We start from the raw sequence: 6,241 nt of genomic DNA, 5'->3' as shown, positions 1-6,241 counted from the left end.
GGGTTTGGGGTCCCTGTTCCCATTTTGTTTGGGGGGTTCCCAGGGATTTTTGGGGTCCCCGTGTCCATTTTTGGGGTCCCTGTTCCCATTTTTGGGGTTCCCGGGGATTTTTGGGGTCCCCGTTCCCATTTTTGGAGGATTTTGGGGTTCCCGGGGATTTTTGGGGATTTTGGGGTCCCCGTGTCCATTTTTGGGGTCCCCGTGTCCATTTTTGGGGTCCCTGTTCCCGATTTTTGGGGATTTTGGGGTCCCCGTGTCCATTTTTGGGGTCCCTGTTCCCATTTTTGGGGATTTTGGGGTTCCCGGGGATTTTTGGGGTCCCCGTGTCCATTTTTGGGGTCCCTGTTCCCATTTTGGGGGATTTTTTGGGTTTCCCGGGGATTTTTGGGGTCCCCGTTCCCATTTTTGGGGTCCCCGGGGATTTTTGGGGTCCCCCCCCCCACTCACTCTCTCCTGACGCCTCCAGCCGGGCGGGACCGGGCGGCTCTGGGGGGACACGGGGGGACAAAAGGGACAAAAGGGACAAAAGGGGGGACACAGAGGGGACACAGAGAGGGGACATGGAGGGGACACAGAGGGGACACGGGGGGGACAAAAGGGGGGACACAGAGGGGACACAGAGGGGACAGAAAGGGGACACAGAGAGGGGACATGGAGGGGACACAGAGAGGGGACAAAAGGGGGGACACAGCGGGGACACACAGAGGGACACAGAGGGGACATGGAGGGGACATGGGGGGACATGGAGGGGACACAGAGAGGGGACAAAAGGAGGCACACAAAGAGGGGACACAGGGGGGACACGGAGGGGACACGGAGGGGACACGGGGGGGACATGGAGGGGACACGGGGGGGACACGGAGGGGACACACAGAGGGGACACGGAGGGGACACAGCGTCACCAGAGATGTCCCCAGACCCCCCTGCCCCCCCCAGATTGGGGCTCTGGGGGTCCCCAAATCCGCCCCCCCCCCTTACCCGGGGTCTGTCCCTCCGCCGACAGCGCCACCTGCAGGGGACCCGCGGCACCTGCGGGGACACCGCGGGGACACGACATGGAGGTGACATCGAGGGTGACATCGAGGGTGACATGGAGGTGACATCGAGGGTGACATCGAGGTGGCAGCGAGGGTGACACCAAGGGTGACATCGAGGTGACAGCGAGGTGACAGCGAGGTGACATCAAGGGTGAGAGGGTGACATCGAGGTGACAGCGAGGTGACAGCGAGGGACCCCCCCTCCCCCCCCCACCGTCACCATCGGCCCCACAGTGGCCACACCCTGGTGACACCGAGGTGACATCGAGGGTGACACCAAAGTGACACGAAGGTGATACCAGAGTGACATCGAGGGTGACACCAAAGTGACACGAAGGTGACACCGGGGTGACACCGGGGGTGGCACCGTGGGACCTCCCCCCAGATCTCCCCTCACCCACGGTGGCCACACCCTGGTGACACCGATGTGACCCCAGAGTGACCCCGATGTGACACCAGAGTGACACCAGAGTGACCCCGATGGTGACACCAGAGTGACACCGATGTGACACCAGGGGTGACACCGATGTGACACCAGAGTGACACTGCAGTGACACCAATGTGACACCAGGGGTGACACCAGGGGTGACACCAGAGTGACACCAATGTGACACCAGGGGTGACACCAGAGTGACACCAGAGTGACACCAGAGTGACACCAATGTGACACCAGGGGTGACACCAGAGTGACACGAGAGTGACACCGATGTGACACCGAAGTGACACCGGGGTGACATGGGGATGACACCAGAGTGACACCGGGGGTGGCACCGTGGGACCCCCCCCAGATCCCCCCTCACCCACGGTGGCCACACCCTGGTGACACCAGAGTGACACCGATGTGACACCGATGTGACACTGATGTGACACTGATGTGACACCAGAGTGACACTGCAGTGACACCAATGTGACACCAGGGGTGACACTAGAGTGACACCGATGTGACACCAGGGGTGACACCAGAGTGACACCAGAGTGACACCGATGTGACACCAGTGTGACACTGCAGTGACACCAATGTGACACCAGGGGTGACACCAGGGGTGACACCAGAGTGACACCAGAGTGACACCGAAGTGACACCAGAGTGACACCAGAGTGACACCGAGGGTGACACCAAAGTGACACCAAAGTGACACCAGAGTGACACCGCAGTGACAACGATGTGACACCGATGTGACACCAGAGTGACCCCGACGTGACCCCGATGTGACCCCGCGGTGACCCCGCCCCGCTCAGATCACCCTGGGCCATGGTGGTGGCCGCCAGCAGAGCGGTGACAACGGCGAGCGCCGGGAGCCTGAGGGGACACGGCGGCTTGGGGACACGGCTGGCACTGCCACAGTGTCACCTCCCCCCCCCGAGTGCCACCCGAGAGCCACCCGTGGTCATTGTCACCTCCTGTGCCACCCGTGGTCATTGTCACCTCCTGTGCCACCCGTGGTCATTGTCACCTCCTGTGCCACCCGTGGTCATTGTCACCCCCCCTGTGCCACCCGTGGTCATTGTCACCTCCTGAGCCACCCGTGGTCATTGTCACCCCCTGTGCCACCCGTGGTCATTGTCACCCCCAGAGCCACCCGTGGTCATTGTCACCTCCCTGTGCCACCCGTGGTCATTGTCACCCCCTGTGCCACCCGTGGTCATTGTCACCCCCTGTGCCACCCGTGGTCATTGTCACCCCCCTGTGCCACCCGTGGTCATTGTCACCCCCCGTGTGCCACCCGTGGGCATTGTCACCCCCCTGTGCCACCCGTGGTCATTGTCACCCCGAGCCACCTGTGCCATCTCCCCCCCTGTGCCACCCATGGTCATTGTCACCCCTGTGCCACCCGTGGTCATTGTCACCCCCCTGTGCCACCCGTGGTCATTGTCACCCCCCGAGCCACCCGTGGTCATTGTCACCCCCTGTGCCACCCGTGGTCATTGTCACCCCCAGAGCCACCCGTGGTCATTGTCACCCCCTGTGCCACCCGTGGTCATTGTCACCCCCTGTGCCACCCGTGGGGATTGTCACCCCCTGTGCCACCCGTGGTCATTGTCACCCCCTGTGCCACCCGTGGGCATTGTCACCCCCCTGTGCCACCCGTGGGGATTGTCACCCCCTGTGCCACCCGTGGTCATTGTCACCCCCTGTGCCACCCGTGGTCATTGTCACCCCCTGTGCCACCCGTGGGCATTGTCACCCCCTGTGCCACCCGTGGTCATTGTCACCCCCTGTGCCCCCCGTGGTCATTGTCACCCCCTGTGCCACCCGTGGTCATTGTCACCCCCTGTGCCACCCGTGGTCATTGTCACCCCCAGAGCCACCCGTGGTCATTGTCACCTCCTGTGCCACCCGTGGTCATTGTCACCTCCCTGTGCCACCCGTGGTCATTGTCACCCCCTGTGCCACCCATGGTCATTGTCACCTCCCTGTGCCACCCGTGGTCATTGTCACCTCCTGTGCCACCCGTGGGGATTGTCACCTCCCAGAGCCACCCGTGGTCATTGTCACCTCCCTGTGCCACCCGTGGGGATTGTCACCCCCTGTGCCACCCGTGGTCATTGTCACCTCCTGTGCCACCCGTGGTCATTGTCACCCCCGTGCCACCCGTGGTCATTGTCACCCCCTGTGCCACCCATGGTCATTGTCACCCCCTGAGCCAACCCGTGGTCATTGTCACCCCCAGTGCCACCCGTGGTCATTGTCACCTCCTGTGCCACCCGTGGTCATTGTCACCCCCAGTGCCACCCGTGGGCATTGTCACCTCCTGTGCCACCCGTGGTCATTGTCACCTCCTGTGCCACCCGTGGTCATTGTCACCCCCAGAGCCACCCGTGGGGTCATTGTCACCCCCAGTGCCACCCGTGGTCATTGTCACCCCCTGTGCCACCCGTGGTCATTGTCACCTCCTGTGCCACCCGTGGTCATTGTCACCCCCCAGAGCCACCCGTGGGCATTGTCACCCCTGTGCCACCCGTGGTCATTGTCACCCCCCTGTGCCACCCGTGGTCATTGTCACCCCCAGAGCCACCCGTGGGCATTGTCACCCCCTGTGCCACCCGTGGGGATTGTCACCTCCTGTGCCACCCGTGGTCATTGTCACCCCAGAGCCACCCGTGGTCATTGTCACCCCCAGAGCCACCCGTGGGCATTGTCACCCCCAGTGCCACCCGTGGGCATTGTCACCCCTGTGCCACCCGTGGTGATTGTCACCCCCTGTGCCACCCGTGGTCATTGTCACCTCCCAGAGCCACCCGTGGCCATTGTCACCCCCTGTGCCACCCGTGGTCATTGTCACCCCCCTGTGCCACCCGTGGTCATTGTCACCCCCCCTGTGCCACCCCGGGTCCCCATTGTCACCCCCTGCGCCACCCCGGAGTCCCCCCAGGAGCCCCCAGAGCCACCCGTGGTCGTTGTCCCCCCTGTGTGCCCATGTGTCACTTGTCACCCCTGTGCCACCCGTGTCCCCCGTCTCCCCTGTGCCACCAGTGGCCATCTGTCACCTCCCTGTGTCACCCGTGGTCATTGTCACCCCTGTGCCACCCATGCTGTCCCCACTGTCACCCCAGAGCCACCCGGTCCCCACTGTCACCTCCCTGTCCCCTCCATGCCCAGTGTCACCCTGCTGTGCCAACCATGGTCATTGCCACCATCCCCTGTGCCCCCCCTGGTCACCGGTGTCACCCCCAGTGCCACCCGTGGTCACTGTCCCCCCTGTGCCCCCCCTGGTCCCCTCCATCCCCCCATCCCCAGTGTCCCCGCGGCCCTCCTGTCCCCACTGCTGTCCCCTCCATCCCCGCTGTGACCCCCTCTGTCCCCTGTGTATCCCCGTGTCCCCGGTGTCCCCGTCTGTCCCTGTGTCCCCTGTGTGCCCCGTGTGCCCTGTGCTGTCCCTCCATCCCCAGTGTCCCCCACTTCTGTCCCCTCTATCCCCAGTGTCCCCGTTCTGTCCCCTCTGTCCCCTGTCCCCCGGTGTCCCGGTTCTGTCCCCTCCATCCCCAGTGTCCCGGTTTGTCCCCTCTGTCCTCTGTCCCCCCGGTGTCCCACTTCTGTCCCCTCCATCCCCGCTGTTCCCCTGCTGTCCCCCCCGGTGTCCCCGCTGTCCCGAGGTGTCCCCCCACTGTCCCCTCTGTCCCCCCCCGCTGTCCCCATCCCTCATCCCCAGTGTCCCCGTTCTGTCCCCTCCATCCCCAGTGTCCCCCGTCTGTCCCCTCTGCCCTGTCCCGGCTGTCCCGTCCATCCCCCTGTCCCCGGACTGTCCCCGCTGCTGTCCCCTCCATCCCCGGTGTCCCCGGTTCTGTCCCCTCTGTCCCCTGTCCCGGGTGTCCCGGTTCTGTCCCCTCCGTCCCCAGTGTCCCCGGTTCTGTCCCCTCTGTCCCCTGTCTGTCCCTCCATCCCTGCCCCTGTCCCCGGTGTCCCGGTGCTGTCCCCCATCCCCGTGTCCCCTCCATCCCCTCCATCCCCGGTGTCCCGGTCTGTCCCCTGTCCCCGCGCTGTCGGTCCCCCATCCCTGTGTCCCCGCCTCTGTCCCCGCTGTGCTCTGTCCCCTTGTCCCGCGTGTCCCCTCCATCCCCGCTGTCCCTCCTGTCCCCCTGTCCCTGCTGTCCCCCGCTGTCCCACTCCTGTCCCCCCGCTGTCCCCGCTGTCCCCTCCATCCCCGCTGTCCCCGCTGTCCCCCTGCTGTCCCCGCTGTCCCCTCCATCCCCTCCATCCCCGCTGTCCCACCTCTGTCCCCCGGTGTCCCCTCATCCCCGCTGTCCCCGGTTCTGTCCCCCGGTGCTGTCCCCAGTGTCCCGGTTCTGTCCCCTCCATCCCCAGTGTCCCCGGTTCTGTCCCCTGTCCCCTGTCCCCAGTGTCCCGGTTCTGTCCCCCCTGTCCCCTGTCCCAGGTGTCCCGGTTCAGTCCCCGGTGTCTCACGGCGCTGTCGGTCCCATGGCTGTCGCTCTGTCCCCGCTGTCGCTCTGTCCCCGCTGTCGCGCTGTCCCCGCTGTCGCTCTGTCCCCGCTGTCCCCGCTGTCCCCGCTGTCCCCGCTGTCGCTGTCGCTGTCGCTGTGGCCGCGGGCCGGGCCCGCCCGGGGCCGTTTTAGCGGCGGGGACGGGGAGGGGCCGGTGGCGCGGGGCCAGCCAATCCCGGCCCGCCGAACCGGAACCGGCACCGGCACCGGCACCGGAACCGGAACCGGCACCGGCACCGGCACCGGCACCGGGATGGAACCGC

At 65.4% G+C, this 6,241-nt stretch overlaps 1 long non-coding RNA gene across 1 annotated transcript; it reads right to left on the bottom strand.

The window, feature by feature from the left end:
* Positions 1–443: 443 nt before the first annotated feature.
* LOC115917051 lies at positions 444–5,993 on the bottom strand. Its single transcript, XR_004061661.1, has 4 exons — positions 5,941–5,993; positions 2,282–2,337; positions 979–1,029; positions 444–486 (listed from the first exon to the last, which is right to left on the bottom strand). It is a non-coding gene; the product is annotated as an uncharacterized LOC115917051 (long non-coding RNA).
* Positions 5,994–6,241: the final 248 nt, after the last annotated feature.

This window comes from Camarhynchus parvulus, unplaced genomic scaffold (assembly GCF_901933205.1).
Source record: "Camarhynchus parvulus unplaced genomic scaffold, STF_HiC, whole genome shotgun sequence".
NCBI lineage: Eukaryota > Metazoa > Chordata > Aves > Passeriformes > Thraupidae > Camarhynchus > Camarhynchus parvulus.
The sequence above is the reverse complement of the archived record's forward strand: the minus strand, read 5'-3'. Positions and strand labels throughout refer to the sequence as shown.